This window comes from Anomaloglossus baeobatrachus, chromosome 1 (assembly GCF_048569485.1).
Source record: "Anomaloglossus baeobatrachus isolate aAnoBae1 chromosome 1, aAnoBae1.hap1, whole genome shotgun sequence".
NCBI classification, from domain to species: Eukaryota; Metazoa; Chordata; class Amphibia; order Anura; family Aromobatidae; genus Anomaloglossus; species Anomaloglossus baeobatrachus.
The window spans coordinates 516,518,247-516,524,797 of NC_134353.1; positions in this window are offsets into that span (position 1 = coordinate 516,518,247).

Consider the following 6,551-nt stretch of genomic DNA (forward strand, 5'->3'; position numbering starts at 1 on the left):
GAAAATTGGCGCAAAGATGGGCAGTGACATCAGAGAGAAATAGAAAACTAACGTCCCTGAACTGGAGACTAAACAATAGGCCCTATGATATGCCCTACCTAACAACAGAGTTAGCACATCCTAATGTTAACAATGCCCCCGTTCCGCGACGGCTCTCCCTAAGCTGACTAGACTATGCCTAATTTAAAGAAAGCAGCTATAGGCCAGGGTCTCATTGAGACCCAATGGGGCCTGCGTCTTGATTGTGAAAATCCATCTACTCTCCTTTTGCAACACCCTCTGGTCCCAGTTGCCTCCACATGGGGGGCGCTTCATGAGGTCTATCCCCATGAAGCTGAGACCAGAGACGTCGCCATTGTGTATAATGTTCATGTGTGTCGCCAGAGGTGTGTCCCTTTTGTTGGCTATGTCTCTAAGATGTTCGCCTACCCTTCTCCTCATCTCTCTGATGGTTTTGCCAATATATTCGAGATTACATTGGCATCTTGCCTGATAGATTACACCTTTGGATCGACAATTAATAAAAGAGCATATGTCGTACTGTCGTCCCGTTACCGAACTGAAAAAGGTTTTCCCAGTCAAGATGCGAGGACAGGCAATACAACCAGAGCATCTGAAACAACCTTTGGGGCTCGAAGGGATCCAAGTGGAGGGAGGGGGGGTGACAAATTGGCTATGCACCAACCGATCACCGATCAATCTTCCTTTCTTAAAGGTGCATAGAGGTCAAGGGCCAATGATGTCACTGATGTCACCGTCCATCTGCAACACCGACCAATGTTTGGTAAGTATAGATCTGATGGCAGACGAGCTATTCGAATAAGTTGTGATAAAGCGAGTGAAAGATTGTTCCAGCTTGGGTTTCGATGGAACAAGAAGGCTCGATCTATCTCTCAGGTTAGCTTCCCTGAAAGCTTTCTTAAGGACCCCATCCGGGTATCCTTTGTCCCTGAACCGACCTCTCAGATCTCTGGCCTGGATGTTGAAGTCAATAAGATCAGAGCAATTGCGTTTGATCCGTAGGTACTGACCTTTTGGGATCCCGCTTATCAGAGATTTGGGATGATTGTTATCCCATTTGAGAAGTGCATTACTTGCCGTCGGCTTTCTATATGTTTTTGTTGACAAGGTGCCATCAATATTTTTGTTGACCAAGATGTCGAGGAAAGACAATTCCTGTTGGCTAACATGGGATGTAAACCCCAGTCCAAGGGAATTCAACTGACTCACAAAATTGGTAAAGCTCTTGGCATCACCTCTCCATATCACAAACACGTCATCAATAAATCTTTTCCAAAAGACCACTCTGTCCACTTCAAATTTGGAATCATCACAAAAAATCATAGTCTCCTCCCACCAGCCCAGGAGCAAGTTGGCATAAGAGGGCGCACATGGACTGCCCATGGCAGTGCCCCTGAGCTGGTGGTAAAAAACGCCATCAAAAAGAAAAAAATTCTTTGTGAGACAAAAATTAAGAAGTTGCAGGACCAAATCACTATGATTTCTATATTGACACCCCATTCCTTTTAGAAAGTAATTGGTTGCCTCAAGACCATCCCTATGAGAAATCGAGGAATATAGTGCCTCCAAGTCAATACTCCCCATGATCATGTCATCCTCAAGGGATAAGCCTTCCAACTTCCTAAGGAAGTCCATAGAGTCCCGGGTATAAGAGTTCAGAGCCAGAACAAAGGGTTGGAGAACTTCATCAATATATATACCGATGTTCTGACTCAGACTCCCCACCCCCGACACTATTGGTCTTCCCTTTAAGGGTTTCAGCCCCTTGTGAATTTTAGGGAGTCAATAGAAAGTGGCAAGGGTGGGATGAAGGAGTAATAAGAAATCAAATTCAGCCTTATCAATGAGTTTATTGTTAAGACCCATAGTCAAGATGGACTTTAATTCTCTTTTGAATTCTGATAGGGAGTTGGAACCCAGTTTGATATAATTAGAGTTAACCTGCAGGATATCCAAACACAGATGGCGGTAGTGTACTCTGTTGAGTAACACTATATTGCCCCCCATTATCAGAACTCTTAATCATAATATCGGAGTCTTGTGCCAATAACTGTAAGGCCTGCATTTCTTCTTTGGAGAGGTTATGCCTATGAGATTTGTTTTGTCCCAAATTCTCCAAGTCCCTGGTAACCAAACCAACAAAGACATCAATGACAGAAACATCTCCCTGTACAGGTGGAAGACGTGTGCTCTTGTTTCTAAGGGAAGTGAAAGGACCTTCCCCTATTAAATTGGGATCCTCATCTGACAGATGATATAGGAGACGAATATTAGGCAACAGATCATCAGGGACACCTAGATCATGACTAAGACGTTTTTGTTCTTGTTGATGGAATTTATGCCATCTGAGCTTTCTAGCAAAAAGCTGGAGATCTTTAACTCCATCAAAGACGTCTAGGTCAGAGGTTGGGACAAAGGAGAGACCTCTGCTGAGAACACACATTTCAACAGGAGTGAGTGAATGAGATGATAAATTTATGATCTGTAACTCTCTGTCTGATTGTGTACCTGCTGAGGAACTTGTCTGTTCCTGAGTGAGTAACCCTGGTCTAAAAAACAGGGGTTATTAGTGTTCTCAGTGAAACGTCCTCTACCTTGCCCCCTACCTCTTTGTTTGCCCTTTCTGGTTTTGCGTGATTCGTTATCCGAGATGTCAGTGTCGGTAGTGGAGAGATCAAAGTCAAAACTAGGTTGGGGTAGGGAAGTGGTTGGAAAACAATAAACTTTTTTATCTTTAAAGTCTTGTGTATCCCTCACAAAATATCTATGCTTCCTCTCTTTATCCTGGCTGGTATCAAAGTTGGAAGGAACCGCATTTTTTTTTTAAATTATTTATTTATTTATTTTTAATTATTTATTTATTAATAAATTATTTATTTATTTATTTTACTGCACAATATAGAGCCAACAGCCGGCGGCTGTGATTGGTTGCAGTGAGACAGCTGTCACTCATCATGGGGGTGTGTCTAACTGCAACCAATCATGGGTGCTGGAGGGCAGAGAAGGCGCAGAATACCTGATTGAATAATGAAGCAGTAGCCATTTTCAAAAGAGGAAAGGCCACGGGAGATTTGTGACAGCCGTGCAGCGAGGCGCCCGTGATCGGTGAGTAGGAAAGAGAGAGGGATTGTACTGGGGATGCAAGATGCATGCAGATACGCAACGTGCGCACATACTTACTGTGAAAAGCCACGCTTTTGGTGATCGAACCGTTCTCGAATGTAACTCGAACTGCCGAACTTTTAGCAAATCGATCGAGTTCATCGAACAGCTCCCAAAATCACTGGAACATGAAATTGGCGAACCGTTTGACTCGAACATCACTCATCTCTATTAAACACACTAATAAAACACATGGTTGATTTCTCTCTATAAAACAAATGCATCATATCCAGAAACATCTAGAATGTTGTAAAATATAATCATTGGACACCGACTGGTTTTGCATTTGCATGTGTATGCTGATATTGCTTGATCTAGAGTATAAACTGCCCCTTTTGTGGCATTATAATCTAATATCATGTCGGGCTTTCTGTCTTCTCGATTACTTATTGCATTGTCATGATGCATTGGGCTCATTAGAATAACCTGTTTGTTTTTTTTGGGAATGTAAGACACAACTGTTGTATCTCTAGTAAAATAAAAAGTAGAACTAAAGGTCTATGAGCGTGCGAGGTCTACAGCAAAGTGCGGGGTTACAGATAAGTGCTTCATAGTTTAAACACAATAACATAGTTTGAATTTATCCTTATACGTTACTCATTATTTTCTTTTCATTGTTTTTCAACTTTACTGTCTATCCCCATTTAATAGTAGCTCCATGGACAATGCTACAAGGTGTGTATCTTGTCAGATGTATGCATGCCTTGAGCGGCCGTTCGAGGGTGAATATGTCTGCACTAGAGATGAGCGAACCAGCCGCGGTTCGACTCGAGTTCGGTTCGTCGAACGGAGGTCTCGTTCGAGTTAAGTTCGGCGAACGTTCGACGAACCGAACTCGAACCGCATAGGAAACAATGGCAGGCAATCACAAACACATAAAAACACCTAAAAAACACCCTCAAAGGTGTCCAAAAGGTAACAAACAACACAACACAAACACATGGGAAAGTGACAAGGACATATACTAATGCGAAAACAAAAGAGCTGGACAAGGAAAAAAAGGAGGAGACACAGATATAGGCATGGCACACCCTTCTAAAATCATGTAAAACACCACAAGGTTACTCCAAGCGGAGTTCTCCCTTTTTTCCAAAAATTAGGCCACACACACACACACCCACCCCTTCAGTGGCAGCACTTGTGCCCCAGTTGTACACTTCACAGCTAGATTTGCATCAAGCACATTCAAAAATACGCCATCCTTTTCCGTCCTCAGGATTGCACCGGGGTAGGTAGCAAAGTCTTTCCTGATCCCAGCTCTGTTCATCTTGGACCATTTTTAAAAACAATGTAAGCAAGGGTTACTCCAAGCGGAGTCTCCCTTTTTTCCAAAAATTGGGCCACACAGACACTCACCCCTTCAGTGGCAGCACTTGTGCCCCAGTTGTACACGTCACAGCTAGATTTTCATCAAGCACATTTAAAAATACGCTATTCTTAACCGTTCCCAGGATGACCCCGGGGTAGGTAGCAAAGTCTTTGCTGAACCATTACTTGTTCATCTTGGCTCCTTTTAAAAAACACAGCAAGCAAGGGTTACTCCAAGTGGAGTCTCCGTTTTTCCAAAAATTGGGCCCCACACACACCCACCCATTCAGTGGAAGCACTTGTGCCCCAGTTGTACACTTCATAGCTAGATTTGCATCAAGCACATTCAAAAATATGCCATAATAAACCGTTCCCAGGATGACCCCGGGGTAAATAGCAAAGTCTTTGCTGAACCATGACTTGTTCATCTTGGCTCCTTTTAAAAAACAATGTAAGCAAGGGTTACTCCAAGCGGAGTCTCCCTTTTTTTCCAAAAATTGGGCCCCACACACACCCACCCATTCAGTGACAGCACTTGTGCCCCAGTTGTACACTTCACAGCTAGATTTGCATCAAGCACATTCAAAAATACGCCATACTTAACCGTCCCCAGGACGACACCGCGGTAGGTAGCAAAGTCTTTCCTGATCCCAGCTCTGTTCATCTTGGATCATTTTTAAAAACACAGCAAGAAAGGGTTACTCCAAGCGGAGTCTCCCTTTTTTTCAAAAAATTGGGCCACACAGACACCCCATCAGTGGCAGCACTTGTGCCCTAGTTGCAAACAGGATGTTTTGATTTGCATCAAGCACATTCCAAATCCACAAGAATTTACTCTCCCCAGGATGACACAGGGGTAGTAAATTCCTTGTGGATCCATAACTTGTTCATTTTGATGAAAGTTATTCTGTCCACATTGTCACTGGACAGACGCGTGCGCTTATCTGTCAGCACACACCCAGCAGCACTGAAGACACGTTCAGAGACAACGCTGGCAGATGGACACGACAAAATCTCCAAGGCGTATGTTGAGAGCTCTGGCCATTTTTCAAGTTTTGAAGCCCAAAATGAGCAAGGCTCCATTTGCAAAGTCATGGCATCGATGTTCATTTGGAGATACTCCTGTATCATCCTCTCCAGCCGTTGACTATGTGTCAGACTTGTTGTCTCTGGTGGCCTTGCAAAGGACGGTCTAAAAAAATTCTGAAAAGATTCAATAAAATTGCTGTTACCAGCACCAGATACGGTGCTACTGGTACGGGTAGACTGTTGAAGATGACGAGACCGTCCCATGTTACAAGTTACAACTGGGAGATTCACTCCCTGCACCTGCACGGTTGTTTGGTGGAAAAGCCGAGCTAAGATCGAGTAACAGTTTCTGCTGATACTCCTGCATACGTGCGACCCTTTCTATGGCTGGAATTATGTCACAAAATTTGGACTTGTACCAGTAGTCATCATCACTTCTAATTTTGACAATACGAGGGTCATGTTGGAGGTAGTGCAGCAAGAAGGCGCTCATGTGTCTTAGGCAGCCATGCGGACCAAGTCCACGCTGTGTTTGTGGCATAGAGGTGCTAACCGTTCTTTCTTCCTCTGACATCTCCCCCCAACCTCTTTCAACTGAAATTTGACCAAGGTCTCCCTCATCCGCTGAGTCTTCCATGTCCATGGACAGTTCGTCCTCCATTTCTTCATGTTCTCCTGCACCTTCCTCCCATGGTCCCATGCCTGCCGCGTTGGTGATGATGAACGTCTGGACCTTGGTGATGTTGTTGTGTCTTGTGCATATGAATCCTCCTGTAGTTCCTCCTCTTCCTGTTGTCCCACCCCCTGACTCCGAATAGTGTTTAGCGTGTGCTCCAGCATGTAAATGACTGGATTTGATATGCTGATAATGGCATTGTCAGCGCTAAACATATTCGTCGCCATGTCGAAACTGTGCATAGGTCCTTGATCTGAGACCACTCCATCAGGGTGATCTTCCCCACCTCTGCATCTCGTTGGCCCAGGCTATACGTCATGACGTATTGCACCAGGGCTCGGCGGTGATGCCACAG